General features: G+C 45.7%; 1 long non-coding RNA gene across 1 annotated transcript; it reads left to right on the top strand.

The window, feature by feature from the left end:
• Positions 1 to 2,396: 2,396 nt before the first annotated feature.
• On the top strand, positions 2,397 to 15,484 carry LOC143653309 (uncharacterized). The gene is made up of 3 exons (XR_013161247.1): positions 2,397 to 2,452; positions 13,081 to 13,159; positions 15,139 to 15,484. It is a non-coding gene; the product is annotated as an uncharacterized LOC143653309 (long non-coding RNA).
• The last annotated feature ends 313 nt before the right edge of the window (positions 15,485 to 15,797 follow it).

Here is a 15,797-nt window from a genome sequence, read left to right as displayed (position 1 = left end):
CTTGACTGTTTCATATTGAAGCTCTCTCTTTTGTACAACGCTCAGAGTTTGATGCATTTCTAATTGCCATGATAGTCAATCCCTTAATTGCTTTAATTATGCAAATTACTTGTAATATATACAAATTATAAATCCACTGCAGGTTTGTAATTAAGCAGACACCGACTCCATCTACAACACTCTCAAGGCGCCTTCATCGCTTAGGCCAATTGGCTGAAACTTTTCTGAATGTCTTTGTGAGCGACTTCCGTTCCCAGGGGTTCAGTGGTGTTGGGGTTCCCCCTAAGTGTCCCGTGATCTCGTCTCAGTCCGGTTTTCTGCGTAGTGTGATAGGGTCTTCTTCATTAATCATTGTGAAAGCACAGATCACTTACAGATTTCTAGGGGGATGTCCTCATTCGTCTCAGGGCCTCCTGGCTGCAGAATGGAGCCGACTGTCTGCCAGAGGCCCTACCGGAAGAAAGAATTATTTTGTACAAAACATCATATTAATAGTTGAGTTATTTTTATTGTATGCCCAGAGTTTGCATGAGATTTTTCTCATCATCTTTGTATAAAAAAAATTCAAAAATTTTTTTAATTAATAAATATTTTAAACCAGTGGGTTTCTGTGGCTAAGATTTCCAGCGTAAACTTCAGCATAAAATTGCATTTCTACTAGATAGTTAGAACATTTTTTTGAAAGATTCGGTAACTAATGTATGTACACACATATATACAGACACATTATTGCAGATAAGAGCTGCATTTAAGTACTATTCAAACAGGTCTTATTAGAAAACTTACTAGTCCAAGCATGAAACAATGTTTGATACCCTTCAGATGATCAAATGTGTTCTCTAACTTCTTGAACACCCATTTATTTATTTCACAATTTATCTGAATTGGGAATCTAAACAAGCCCCTGTTCAGACACAGCACCCCCGCCCCGCCGCCCCTTCACCTTAACTAAGCTTCCGGTGACACTTTGCCACGCAGGTTACAGTGTAACTGGGCGAGCAAGCCCCCTCCCTCATCATGCGTCTTGTCCTCACAGGTATTGCTAACAGGTCACCGGCTACGAGGGGTAGCGTCTTTGGGTGCCAGTGCCATTCTGTTTGTTTGCTTGCTTGATCGATCGGTTTTTGTTTTGTCAAAGTCCACTCAAGAAGTGATTTTTCCTGATATTTGTAAAATCGTTAGGGAACGTGTTACCTAAAACTCTCAATTCCCTTACGACATAGTTGCATTTTTCCGCAAGGAAATTCAGAAAAGTATAGACCCAGAGAAATCCCATTATTCCCAGAAATCAAACAGGAAGAAGGAAAGGAGGTGGGCACCAGCCTCACGGGGTGGGTGCTCTCCACCAGCACCCCCAATCCCACCGGCTCTCTCCTCGGAGGGGCGCTGGCCGCAGGTGGCTCCATCTGGCCTCTCTTGCTCTCTGCGTCCACCTGCCCAGCCAGCGGGAGGAACCGGAGACACAGGGGAAGGCGATGAGGTCGTGTATCCTTCCAGCTCTTTCTGGGCCACGCTTCAAGGAGGCCTCAGCCCTCTGCCCTGGCCCCGCCTCCTGCAGGGCAGCCGCCCCCCAAAACCCTGGTTGCATCCTGTCACAACCCCTCTGTTGGGTAGCTGATGGCTGGGGATAAGCGGCCGTACTGAGTCAGTCACACACACAGAGCACACAGCACACGACTCAGGAAACAATCCTCAGGGGTGCTGGAAGGCATCCGCTTTATTCAGGAAGCGCACAGGCTCAAATAGGCTGGGAGCATGCAGGGACACCTGTCGGGTGGGGATTGGTGGCCTTTGTTGCTAGGGCCACAAAGCAGGTTTCTGGGATTGGTCACTGTTGTTGCTAGGGCGGAGGGCAGGTTTCTGGGATTGGTCACCGTTGTTGCTAGGGCGGAGGGCAGGTTTCTGGGATTGGTCACCGTTGTTACTAGGGCGGAGGGCAGGTTTCTGGGATTGGTCACCGTTGTTGCTAGGGCGGAGGGCAGATTTCTGGGATTGGTCACCGTTGTTGCTAGGGCGGAGGGCAGGTTTCTGGGATTGGTCACCGTTGTTGCTAGGGCGGAGGGCAGGTTTCTGGGATTGGTCACCGTTGTTACTAGGGCGGAGGGCAGGTTTCTGGGATTGGTCACCGTTGTTGCTAGGGCGGAGGGCAGATTTCTGGGATTGGTCACCGTTGTTGCTAGGGCGGAGGGCAGGTTTCTGGGATTGGTCACCGTTGTTGCTAGGGCGGAGGGCAGGTTTCTGGGATTGGTCACCGTTGTTGCTAGGGCGGAGGGCAGGTTTCTGGGATTGGTCGCGGTTGTTGCTAGGGCGGAGGGCAGGTTTCTGGGATTGGTCACCGTTGTTGCTAGGGCGGAGGGCAGGTTTCTGGGATTGGTCACCATTGTTGCTAGGGCAGAGGGCAGGTTTCTGGGATTGGTCATCGTTGTTGCCTTGCATCAACCACGGCAGCCAGGTGAGCGATATTTTATGGCTTCTCTAACACCCCTCCTGCCCCTCCAGCTCAGAGGCGTAACAGTTCACACCGCACTGGCCGCAGATGCCTCACCTGTCCCTGCAGCTCTCCCTGAACCTGGCGTACTATCCATTTTTTGATCATGCTCCTTCCTGTCACAAGTCTGACAAATGTAGTAATTACTTTTTTACTTTTTGTCAGGGAAGGCGAGACTGCAGAAAGAACAATGCAAAATAGGGTTCTGAGAGTCAGTGAGGGCATGCGGGGGTGGGGGGCCTGGCGGGCTGTGGACTAGATGGCGCCATGGTCACTTGGACAGTCCCTGGGGTGATTCGGGTGGGGGGGGGTTGCAGCCGCAGCCCAAGGGGGTGGGGGCTGTCACCTCATCACCGTGGGGATGAGTGTCGTCACAAAGACTGGGCATGGGCTGGCTCGTTCCAACCACCCCGGAGTGCCTCACAGAGCAAAACTGAATCATGGAGTGCTCAACCCAATTCAGTGGAAGAACACCTGAAAGCATACATGGCAGCGATACAGGAATCCACTACTGTTTGCAGTTAGAGAACCGAGATGGCGGCGTGCAAGCCCAAGGCCTTATAAGGGGTTGTAGGGTTGTAATGACCATTGCATGTTAAACATATTGGGTTTCTTTTGCTTAAGTGGACTAGTGGGTCAGGCTGGGACCCTTAGACATCAGGTGGGGACATTTTGGCAAGCAAAGATGGTGCTGAAGATTTTGATTAATCAAAAGCCCCCAAAACTTACCTGCTGGTAAAATCAGACCTGCTGATCACCCCATCTCTACCTTTTACTCCCCTTCCCTGTATCTTTTGCATGAACCAATTTTCCTTGCATAGAAATCTTCCAGTTACTTTCTTTAGTACAGGACCAGCTTTGGCTTTCCTTTGTCCAGGCTGTGCTAGGATCGAATTCCTATTATGAGGTGGATTAAATGGGGATGTGGCAGGAATGGCCACCCCTGGTATCTCCCAGGTTTTAGACTAGATTGGAACTAATCTCCCCCATTCCCCCAGAGGTACGCTACCACTTCTAGCTTACCCTCTGTGGGAGCAGGTGGGAGTTCTTGCAGAATGACTCATAAATCACTGTGGTTTCTCACATAAGGTTTTCCTTGACCAAGGAATTTATTTTAAGGGAAAGTATCTTTAGCCATAAGCTTGTACTCACCCGGTCCGCTTGCATCGATACGGACCCAATCCCCCACAAGTAGTTGGACTGACAAGATGCTGGAATGGCCTGCTGCTGCACATATGGGAGAACGCCTGTGGCACTGTGGGGTTCAGGCACAGGGTTTTATATACTGGAACAGCAGCCTGTATATGGAAGCCGTAATGCATGACTCCAATCACCAAAACGTGGAGGCAGGCATGGCTTCTCTCACTATTAGATTTAATAATCCACTGAAGGAATTTTTATGTCCATTCCCACAAGTCTGGGCTTCGTGAGTTTAGAAGCTTGAACTTCAAGAATGCACTGGAGAACACGCCATGGTTCTGTTCGCTCAGAGGCTGTGACTGCTTCTTTGCCAGTGCGGCTGCTCCTGGCCATGAGACAGCAGGTGGGGAAAGGGGGTCTCTGTGCTGGCTGCCAAAGCGGGTGGCATCGACACCACATGAAAGGGACCAGGAGGCCTGTGTGTGAACCTGGATGGTTCACTGGACACTTTGAGCAGCTCTCTTAGCACGTGGCGTGGGCCAGCAGGAAAAGGTAACCACATAATATGGTTAAGAGACCCAATCTAGGTCACCCCACCTTGTTAACAAACCCCTCTACCTGCTGGCAGAGGGCCAGAGAGCACAGCATGGCTGGTGGAAGCTTGGGTCACCACTTGAGGACTCAGGACCATCTCCAGAATTAGGAAAGGGAGCAGCTATGCTTTTAGATTGTTGCTCTATCCCACCTCCTATGGTCATCGGTGACAACTTTGGGCTTCAGGTGGGAACTGTCCACATTAACCTTACCTCACAAAATCTAGCAGGTGATTGAATTGGCTCTTGTGTTGAGACCTCAAATTTTGTCTTTGCCAATAACAGTGTGGACCCAGGGGGCCAGAGGGGTGGACTGTCTCCATAGTTTCTAATTGCCCTTGCAGACACACTGTCCACTTTGAAGGGGTTGCTCCCCTGCCCCCTGTCCCAAGAGGCTCCACAGGCTGCAGCCATGGAGCATCCTTGCCTGCTGGCTCTCCTCTGGGGTCTGTCCACAGGACACATCAGCAGGGAATTGGAGGTGGGGATAGGGGAGCGTGTTTGGGGTGTTTCTCCATGCTTACCCCATCTCCCCGCTGGACCTGAGCTAGCAGGGGCATCTTCCCTTTTCCCAAGGACAGAGCCCTAGTCAGGCAGCCCCTCCCACAACCACGGCTCAGCTGGGCTTTGGGGACAGCTCTTTTTCCTGCCCCTTCAGGCCCAAGGCTGAGATTCCTCCTGCTCGGGCCAGTCTCAGGTACCCTCGTCTCCTGTAACTCTGCTCAGACGTATGTAACAATCCCTCTGTTGCACTCTCGTCCATCACACCTACCAAGTGAGCCGTGTGTTTGCTGTCAGCGCTGCATCAGCATAATCACTATCGCCAGCATCACCCTTGAACAGTGGCTATTGAGGGCTCGCAGCTTCAGGGAACGGTACCAGGAACTGTATTAGCAGCAGAAACTGAGAGATAACACACATCAACACAAGTCCAGCCCCTGTGCTGGGTGAAGTGTGAACAACTTCTATAACCTGAGGGTTTATAAGCAGGTGGGCATTATGCAGGAAAATTTCCAGGCATTTTGGCCTTTCATACAAATATTTAGGAACTTAGGTCTTATTAGTTCACATAGTCATGATTATGAACTTAATAGAACAAAAACATTTTAATTTGTTTATATCTATACATACATCTATAGCATACCTATCCATTTACCCATCCATCCTCTATCCCTATCTATTATCCCTCTAATATTTGTATCACTCAACATCTTGTTTAAATAAAGGGCAAATTCAAGTATTCAGGTGTAATAAAGAAAGCCCTTGGGGAGGAAAATAAACCGGTTTATATGTGTCTGTGGATGAAACATCAAATATACATGTACTTTGAGGACAACAAAAGTGAATTTTTAAATTTTTTTGTATGTATTTAGGAAATTAAAGTGTCATTCTGGCAGAGAGTGCCAATCGCCTCACAGCTGGTGCAGTCCAAGGCCCCCGAGAGAAATTCCTTGCCAATTCCATAAGGCAAAGAAAATAAAAAGTGTAAGGATTGGAAAAGAAAGACTAAAAGTGTTATTATTCACAGATGACATTATTTTGTACCTAGAAAAAAACACAGAGTAAAAAGTAATAGAATTAATAATTCCCTTTAAACATATAGCTGACAGCAAAGTCAATATAAAAAAAAACAATTGTAGCATTACATATTGTAAGAAACAATTAGGAAAATAGCATTTTAAAATTCTGCATTTGTTAATACCATAAAAAATTGTCATGTACACCATACACCTTGAATACAGTTTAATGAAGCGTGTGTAAGGTCTCTATAAAGAAGAGTTATCCATGAATACCTGCATCTCGATGCTGAGTAGTCATTATGGACCCATATAAACAGATTTGAGATTGTGCGCATTTAGAACTATATTAGTCACTATGGAAAAGATAGAAATGAACCACACAAGGTGTGCCCTTAAATCTGAAATCAAAGAAGTTATTAAACAGATCATAATAATCTTAGAAAGAATTAATGAAAACAACAGAAATTAAAGAAATAGAAAATTAAAAAAAGTGAATGACAGACTTCTGGAAACATGGCCAAATAAAGTAGCTTGAGCTCAGCCCTGCTCCACGGAAGTCAGAGAAGGGACAGGAGGCGACTGCGGCTGCGATTCAGGAGTGCAGCTGACCTGGGGGAGCTTCTGCACTACATGCGGCACCTGGTTGCAGAGGCCGAGGAGCTGAGAGGCAGAAAGCAGGAGCCTGACATGAAGGCACAGAGCCCATGAGAGCACACGGATGGACGGGAGCCCAGGGTCAGGAAGTCAGCCAGGTCACAACCTTGGGTGTGCTACCTTCACCAGCACAGCCCCATGACCGGTGACTCACCCACACCTCACGCACAAGAACCCCGTCACCTACTCCTGTTCCCCACGCTCCAGGTGCCCCACCCCACCAGCCCCCAGTGCACGTACCTGCCCCCACCCCCACCCCAAGTGCAGCCTTACCAACCTCTCTTGCACCACACTGAGCACTACCTCCCCCTCCCTGCTCCCTCCAGGTTGTTCCCAGTGCATAAAGGTTGTGGGCACTGACTTCTATACCCAGGCTACCCCTGCCCCCACCCATAGTTTCCCACAGCCTCACCCCACCCTCCCAGAGCTCAACATATCCATTTATGGCACTCTCAGGCCCACACTTGCCCCCATCATGTCATTCAGCTCTGGGAACTGCACGGTACAGTAGTCTTAATACTGTGCATGCCCATAGCCCTCAGCCTCACTTCCCAGCTCTGAGAAAGTGCCGACCTGCACAGCAAGGCCATCTGCACCCAATCCATGAAGGTGTAACACCAACCTGCTGCCACAGCTCTACGCATGTGCACAAAGTGCCCTATGCCTTAAACTAGGGCACACCTGGGTTACGCCCCCCAGACCAGTGCACCCAAACAGCTACACCCTCCCTGGCCACTGGACACCCACATTCACAAGTATCAGCATAACATCCCCAACCTGTGCCCACACCTACCCTGAAACAAATCACTGTATTGAGTGCCCACCCCATGCCCTGCTCCCTGCTGAACAATCATCCTGCAAACACAAGGCCTGAGACTACTGAAAGAAATCAACTCAATCAAGATGTTTATATGAGACGAAGACAGCAGAAGACTGCTAATTATATTACAATGCAGACAGATAAAAGCCCTGCCTAATGACCAAATTAAAACACTTCTTAGAAGAGACACAGATATTGGAACAACTAATCTAAGAAATTTATACAACTTTACTTAATAAAATAAGTGGGATAGCAAATGACATAAAGGAGATCAAGAAGATAGTAGAAGAGCACAAAGAGGAATTTGAAAGAATGAATAGAAAAATAGTGGAAATCACAGAGATTAAAAACTCTGTTGACCAAATAAAAAACATACTAAAGGCACACAACACCAGATTTGAAGAAAAAGAAGAAAGCATAAGTGATATAGAGGACAGGATAACTTACATCAAAAACTCAAAACAGCAAATGGCAAAAAAAAAATGCAAAAAATGGAATGGGAACTCAGGAAAATGATAGACAAAAAGTGCACAAATATAAGAATCATCAGTGTCCCAGAAAGAGAAGAGAAGAGTAAAGGGCTAGGAAGAGGTGTTGAGGATATAATGGGTGAAAACTTCCCAACCCTCATAAAGGACATAAATAAACAATCAAAGAAGCCCAAAGAACTCCAAACAGAATAATTCCAAATAGGCCTTCCCCAAGACACATACTAATCAATTTGTCAAATGTTGAAGAGAACCTGAAAATTCTGAAAGTGGCAAGAGGAAAACAATCTACTACATACAAGGGAACTCAAATAAGACTGAGTTCAGACTACTAAACTAGTACCTGCAGGCAAGAAGGCAGTGATATGATATATTCGAGATCCTGAAAGAGAAAGACTTCCAACCAAGAATTCTGTACCCAGCCAAATTGTCCTTCAAAACTGAGGGAGAGATTAAAGCTTTCACAGACAAAGAAGTCCTGAAAGAATTTGTCAACCAGAGACCGGCCCTACAAGAAATACTAAAAAGAGTGCTGCCAGCTGAAAAAAAAGACAGGAGAAGGAGGTCTGGAGGAGGGTACAGAATTGAAGAGTACCACTAAGAGTAATTTAAAGAATACAAAGAGAAAGATGGAAAAGAATATAAGATCTGACAAATAAAATTAAAAAGATAAGATGGTGGAATCAAGAAACGCATTTTAAGTAATAACTTTGAATGTTAACGGGCTAAACTTACCAATTAAAAGATACGGCTTGGCAGAATGGATTAAGAAACATAATCCAGCTATATGCTACTTACAAGAGACTCAACTTAAACACAAGGATACAAATAGATTGAAAGTGAAAGGGCAGAAAAAGATTTTCCATGCAAGTTGTAACCTAAAGAAAACAGGAGTAGCTATACTAATATTGGACAAAATAGACTTTAAATGTAAAGACATCATAAGAGACAAAGAAGGACACTATAGAGTATTTAGGAAGGGTCAATTCACCAAGAAGATATAACAATCATAAATGTTTATGCTCCCAATCAAGGAGCTCCAAAGTATGTGAGACAGACATTGGCAAAACTGAAGGGAGCAATAGATGTTTCAACAATCATGTAGGAGACTTCAATACGCCACTCTCCTCTATAGAGAGAACAACCAAACAGAAGATCAACAAGGAAACAGAGAAGTTAAATAATTTGATAAAGGAATTAGACCTAACAGACATATATAGGTCATTGCATCCCAAAGCGCAAGGTTATACATTCTTTTCTAGTGCTCATGGAACATTCTCCAGGATAGATCATATGCTGCTGCATAAAACAGTGCTTTATAAATTTTAAAATATTGAAATTATTCAAAGCACTTTCTCTCACCACAATGGGATGAAGCTGGATCTCGAAAACCCCCCAAAGAACGAGAACATTCACATATATGTGGAGATTAAATAACACACTCTTTAACAACTAGTGGATCAAAAAAGAAATCGCTAGAGAAATCAGTAGCTACTGGAGATGAATGAAAATGAGAATACAATTTACTAGAACTTATGGGACGTGGCAAAGGCTGTGTTGAGAGGAAATTTTATTGTCCTAAATGCTTATATTAAAAAACAAGAAAGAAATTACTGAGTGCATATGTAGAACGGTATGATTTCTAAATGTTGTGTTAATTTCTTTTTTTTCTCTTTTATTTCTTTCTTTCCGTTAATAAAAAAAAAAAAAAAAAACAAGAAAGGGCAAAAATGGAGGACTTAACAGCAAACCTGGAAGAACTTGAGAAAGAACAGCAAACTAACCCCAAAGCAAACAGGAGAAGAGAAATAACAAAGATCAAAACAGAGATAAATGAATGGGAGAATAAAAGAATAATAGAAAGAATCAATAAAACCAAAAGTTGGTTCTTTGAGAAAATCAAGAAAATTGATGGGCCACTAGCAAGACTGAAAAAGAAAAAAGAGAGGCTGCAAATAAACAAAATCAAAAATGAGAAGGGGTACATTACCACAAACCCTGCAGAAATAAAAGAAATCATAAGAGGATACTATGAACAACTATACACCAACAAACTAGACAACTTAGATGAAATGGACAAATTCCTGGAGACACACAAACAAGCTACACTGACCCAGGAAGAAATAGAAGATCTCAACAAACCAATCACAAGTAAAGAGATTCAAGCAGTCATCAAAAATATTTCTACAAAGAAAAGCCCAGGGCCAGATGGCTTCACAGGAGAATTTTATTAAACATTCCAGAAAGAGCTAACACCAATCCTGCTCAAACTTTTCCAAAAAATTGAGGAAAAAGGAACTCTACCTAACTCATTTTATGAAGCTAATATCATTTTAATACCAAAACCAGGTAAAGATGCTACAAGAAATGAAAACTACAGACCAATCTCCCTGATGAACTTAGATGCAAAAATTCTCAATAAAATATTAGCAAATCGAATCCAACAGCACATTGAAAGAATTATACACCATGACAAAGTGGGGTTTAGACCAAGAATGCAAGTATGGTTCAACACAAGAAAATCAATTAATGTAATAAATCATATTAAAAAATTGAAAGGAAAAAATCACATGATCATCTCGATTAATGCTGAAAAAGCATTTGACAAAATTCAGCATCTTTTTCTGATAAAAACACTCCAAAAGATAGGAATCAAAGGTAACTACCTCAATGTGATAAAGGGAATATATGAAAAACTGATAGCCTGCATTATACTCAATGAAAAGAGACTGAAAGCTTTCCCCCTAAGATCAGGTACAAGACAAGGATGCCCACTGTCACCACTATTATTCAACATTGTGCTAGAAGTTCTAGCTAGAGCAATCAGGCACGACAAAGGGATGAAAAGCATTCAAATTGGAAAGGAAGAAGCAAAACTCATTATTTGCCGTTGGCATGATACTATACTTGGAAGATCTTGAGAAATCCACAGCAAAGTTACTTGAGCTAATAAACAAATTCAGCAAGGTGTTGGCATATAAAATTAATATGCAAAAACTCAGTAACATTTCTGCACACAAGCAGTGACCAAATGAGGAGTCAGTTAAGGAAAGAATTCCATTCAAAATAGCAACTAAAATTTAGAATCAAATACTTAGGAATGAACTTAACTAAGGATGTAAAGAACCTGTACACAAAAAATTACCTAACATTGGTAAAAGAAATCAAAGGAGATCTAAATAGGTGGAAACACATTCCCTGCTCATGGATAAGAAGGCTAAATACAGTTAAGATGTCAATGATCCCCAAATTAATCTACAGATGCAACACAGTAACAATCAAAATTCCAACAACCTACTTTGAAGATTTGGAAAAGCTAGCTGCCAAATTCATCTGGAAGGGGAAGAGACCACAAATAGCTAAAAGCATCTTGAAAAGAATGAAGTGGGAGGATCAACACTCGCTAGCTTAAAAACTTATTATAAAGCCACAGTGGTCAAAACAGCATGGTACTGGCACAAAGACAGAAAAACTGACAAATGGAATTGAATTGAGTGTGCAGAAATAGACCACCAAATCTATGGTCAACTGATGTTTGACAAGGCCCCCAAATCCTCCTAACTGGGACAAAATAGTCTTTTCAATAATTGGGCATGGAAGAACTGATAAGTCCTAAGAAAGAAAGAAAAGTAAAAGCCTAAAGGGCTAATTTGTCACAATCTAAGTCAGCCACACCCCAAACTCATCTTCACTTACCGCTCACATTTTAGCAACTTCTTGTTATCTTATTGTCTTCTTTCATTCTCCCTGGACCATAGCTCCAAGGAAGGCCCACCTGGTGGTGCCTCAAGGATGGAATCCTAGGACATCCCACTGAATCCTAAAGGGGCAACTATCTCTTGGCGACCTGGAGCCATTGGGAGGCAGCTGACATTTGAAGGGCATTGGCTTGGATTCGAGCTAAGGGCAAACTTGCAGTTGACACTGCCACTTCTTCAGCATGGGGAGGGAAGTCAATCGTGGAGAAGCAGAAATGCAATTTTAGGAGTTACCTTGGTTAATGAGGCCCTGTGATTTCTGGAGCTCCAGTGTGTTTGTAGTGCTTGGTGCAAGAATCTATCCTAACAGTAGCTCAGATGGAAGTCTGTCTTCAGTAGCCCCTGCTCGTTTTTTGGTTTTTTTTTTAACTTTTTTTATTGTATAGTATAACATATATACAAAGCAAAAGAAATAAAAAAGCAATAGTTTTCAAAGCACTCTTCAACAAGTGACTACAGGACAGATCCCAGAGCTTTTCATGGGCTCCCATATGATCCTCTCAGATTTTTCCTTCTAGCTGCTCCAGAATACAGGAGGCTAGAGGCCTTAAATATTTATCATCACAATCAACTTTTTTTTCTTTCTCTTTTTGTGAACAACAACATATATACAAAAAAGCTATACATTTCAAAGCACAGCACCATTAGTTGTAGAACATATTTCAGACTTTGACATGGGTTACAATTTCACGATTTTAGGTTTTTACTTCTAGCTGCTCTAAAATACTGGATACTAAAAGAGATATCAATTTAATGATTCAGCATTCATATTCATTTGTTAAATCCTATCTTCTCTGCATAACTCCACCATCACCTTTGATCTTTCCATACCTCTCTTTGGGGTTGTTTGGGCTATGGCAACTCTAAATTTTTTATATTGGAAGGGTCTGTTGCTGATATGGGGTAGGAAGATGGAACTATCTGATGTTCTGGAGAGGCTGGGCTAGGTTTCAGGACGTATCTGGACCAGGGACCCATCTGGAGGTTGTAGGTTTCTGGAAGTTACTCTAGTGCCTGGAACTTTGTGGAATCTTATACACTGCCTTAAGTGTTCTTTAGGATGGGCTGGAATGGTTTTGGTTGGGATTTGGCAAGTTATGATAGGTAGCAATGTCTAACTGAAGCTTACGTAAGAGTAACCTCCAGAGTAGCCTCTCAACTGTATTTGAACTCTCTCTGCCACTGATACTTTATTAATATACTTCTTTTCCCTCTTTTGGTCAGGATGTAATTGCTGATCCCACAGTGTCAGGTCTGGATTCATCCCTGGGAGTCCTCTCCCACGTCGCCAGGGAGACTCACCCCTGGATGTCATGTCCCTCATAGGGGGGAGGGCAGTGATTTCATGTAGATAAAAAAAAGTTAAAAGAAATGTTAAAAAACATTTAAAAAAAGTGAATAACAGAGCGCAGCTTTCCCTGCCAAGCGTGACCCAAAGTGCAGACTCATAGGCAGAATAAAAGGTGCCATTGCTTCCAGCCCGAGTTTTCAGGGTGATTTGTTATGAACCTGGAACATCTGCAAATACCTCTTTTTTCCAAAGACCATGGCACTATATTTGTAAATAATCAAATACCCGTCACAAGAACTCATTTAACTCAACACCTTCTCCATACTAGGCCCTGAACCAAGTGCTGTGGTCTCTTACTTCTTTACCTGGACATCCTCACTTCGAGAAGAATCCTGAGTTTAAGAAGTGTAAGCAACATGCCCAAAGGCAGCGAGTGTTAGTGACCTGCACGCCTGGCATTGGGGGCGGGCTGGGCAGCTCTGCTCTCCTGGGTGCCTCGCCCTGTCCGTTCCCCGTGCTCCCATCCCCTCAGCCTTTCCTGCGGACCAGGCACTACTGGAAGAGAGTGTGCCAAGCCCCCGCCTCCGGGGTCCACGCAGGAGGTCGTGGGGCAGGAGGAGGCAGGAGGGAGGCGGGCGGGAGCCGCGGGGCAGGCGGGAGGACAGGCTCTAGCTCCTGCGTGCTCTCGGGCTCCCTTGGGGGCACACCCTTATGTCCAGAGGGGACCAAGGCCAGCCCTGGCTATCTACGTGGGAAAAATGCACAGGACTGAACTGGGGCCCCTGACCCTCGGGGGCTCCTCCCAAGCCTGGCAAATAAATGTCCACGGGAGTAGAGGTGACCATGATTCCCTCGTTCAGCAAGGATTTGTAGGCCCATGTGGCACGCGGGGCCTGCCCTCATCCGGAGCTCCCAGGAGCAGGCAGATGCGGGCTCCAGGCCACGGGGGTTGAGCCTTCAGGTGGGCAGGGATGGCCATGAGAGCAGAGTGGCGAAGGAATGACATGACCTGAATGCAGCAAGTGTCAGGAGGGAGAAGGACTGGGACAGAAGGGAGGGTGGGTGGGGACGGGCAGCCCTGTCCAGTGGGGAGAGCTGAGCCGAGACAGGGCAGGAAAGGGGCACAGCCTGGACATGGGCTTAGCTGGCCAAAGCCCCCAGGGCGGGCGGCAGATGTGAGGACGCAGGTGGCTGCAGGGTGGCACGGCTCTGGCTGCCCAGGTGGCACAGCAAGCCCCTGCCCCATGCCCAGGGACCCCGTGAAGACGCTCATCCCTGCCGTCCCCATGGGAGAGTGTTTGTGCCCAAGTTTTATGCCAGTCACTGGGTGATAACTTTGGCATCTCAGAGAAAACGAGGCGCAGGGCTTCTCCTGCCACCCTGTAAAACGTCACCCCTCAAGTTCCAAAGGGTCTTCTGTGTCATGGAGGTAAGTGAATTGGTCCCTTGGGGGCTCCCCGACAGAGTTCTGGAGAGGGCCATGGACCGGTCAGAGGGCCGGGCTGGCCATCCCGTTTGTCTGCCACCTCTTCACCTGCATAACAGGTGAGCAGCCCTGCCTCCTAGGGTTAAATGCAAGGGCCTCTGGGGCTCTGGAGTGGCCAGAAGCTGATGGCTGACCCCGGTCCACTCCCAAGGCATGGAGGAGCAGAGTCACACAGAGAAACTTTGCCCCTAGCCCTGCAAAGCTGAATCTCTGGGGAGACCCCTGGTTGCCTCTGCAAGGCATCTTGCTGGGGAGTTGAAATCATGGGGGTCTGGCCCACAGCTGGACGTGCACGCAGGGCACCTGCTGTGGTCAGTGGATCAGCCTCTGGACTCGGCGCTCTCTGAGCTCGTACGCTTGGAGCTAAGGCACGTTTTGTCTTTCTACTGAAAAGCCCACTTGTCCTGGGGACCAGGGCGCTTGCACGGCCAGGCAGCTTTCTCACCTCAAGGCAGATCCTCTCAGAAGACAGAGCAGGCTGGGCAGAGGAGCACCTTAGCTGCACATTTCGCCACTGCAGGAAGCTGCTTAGACATATTTTTCTCTGTGACAGGGGTGATCATTTCCATGAGCCCAGGCTGCTTGAAACCAATTAGTGAAGTTTCTTCCTTGCACAGTAGTTAAATTAGTTGTCAATATTTGCCTTCCTTTATCTCCCAATTCTTATAACTGTGATCATTTCCAATCTCCTGACACATATTTTTTGGAAGCAAGAACGTCTTCCATCAGATTGGCGCTGAACCTTTCAAGTCACTGGCCATTCTCTTCTCAGTGGCTCTGAGCATCCCAGCTCTGGCTGGCTACCTGCAGGTTCATTTGGCATCTCCCTTGGGGAGCCCTCGTGGGGAGCATTCAAGGGGGCCTTCTCATTTGGTCCATGCCCTGCCTTCTATCCTGCAGGGATGTCAGTGACCTCTCACACAAATAAAGCAAATGGATGACCCCAAATGTACCGATTCATTGGACGTTTGCAACACCATCTGGAAACTGCTCAGTTTAACTCTGTTCCCAATCTGACAAGCCTTCACACACAGCAGGACAGGACAGGGAGAACCAATTAGCTGTGTGCGGTCTCTCTGTTAACACAACATACAGGCACTGCATTCTCCCGACACAATTTGTGTCTGGTGGTACGTGAATTTGCAGCACTGACCGAGACCATCCTGAAATGAGAAATTACTTCCAGTCCAGTCACCTCACCCAAATGCTCTCAACCTGTTGTGACCCCAGTTTGCAAACCACAAATGAAAACAGCTGCTCTCCTGCTCTGGAGGCCGTGCTCTTCTCGATCAATAAAAGTTTGTAATCAAATGACTTGGCCAACTCATTCTCTTCAAAGCCCAGTGCATGCATTTTGCTTCAGGCGCTGTTGGAATAACCCGCAGAGATTTTGCAGAAATGGAGCTCTCCCTGTAAACGAGCAGCTGAACAACAGCTTAATCTCCATTCTGCCCTAGTCGTCAGGCATCCCGCCCAAAGGCAGCTGGGATGAAGGAAGAGCCAGCATCACCCCTCCTCCGTGCTCTGTCTCCCAGCAGCTGCTGTGAAGCGGTGGCGGC

Source organism: Tamandua tetradactyla, chromosome 13 (genome assembly GCF_023851605.1).
Source record: "Tamandua tetradactyla isolate mTamTet1 chromosome 13, mTamTet1.pri, whole genome shotgun sequence".
Lineage (NCBI taxonomy): Eukaryota > Metazoa > Chordata > Mammalia > Pilosa > Myrmecophagidae > Tamandua > Tamandua tetradactyla.
This window is presented reverse-complemented; position numbering and strand designations above follow the sequence as displayed.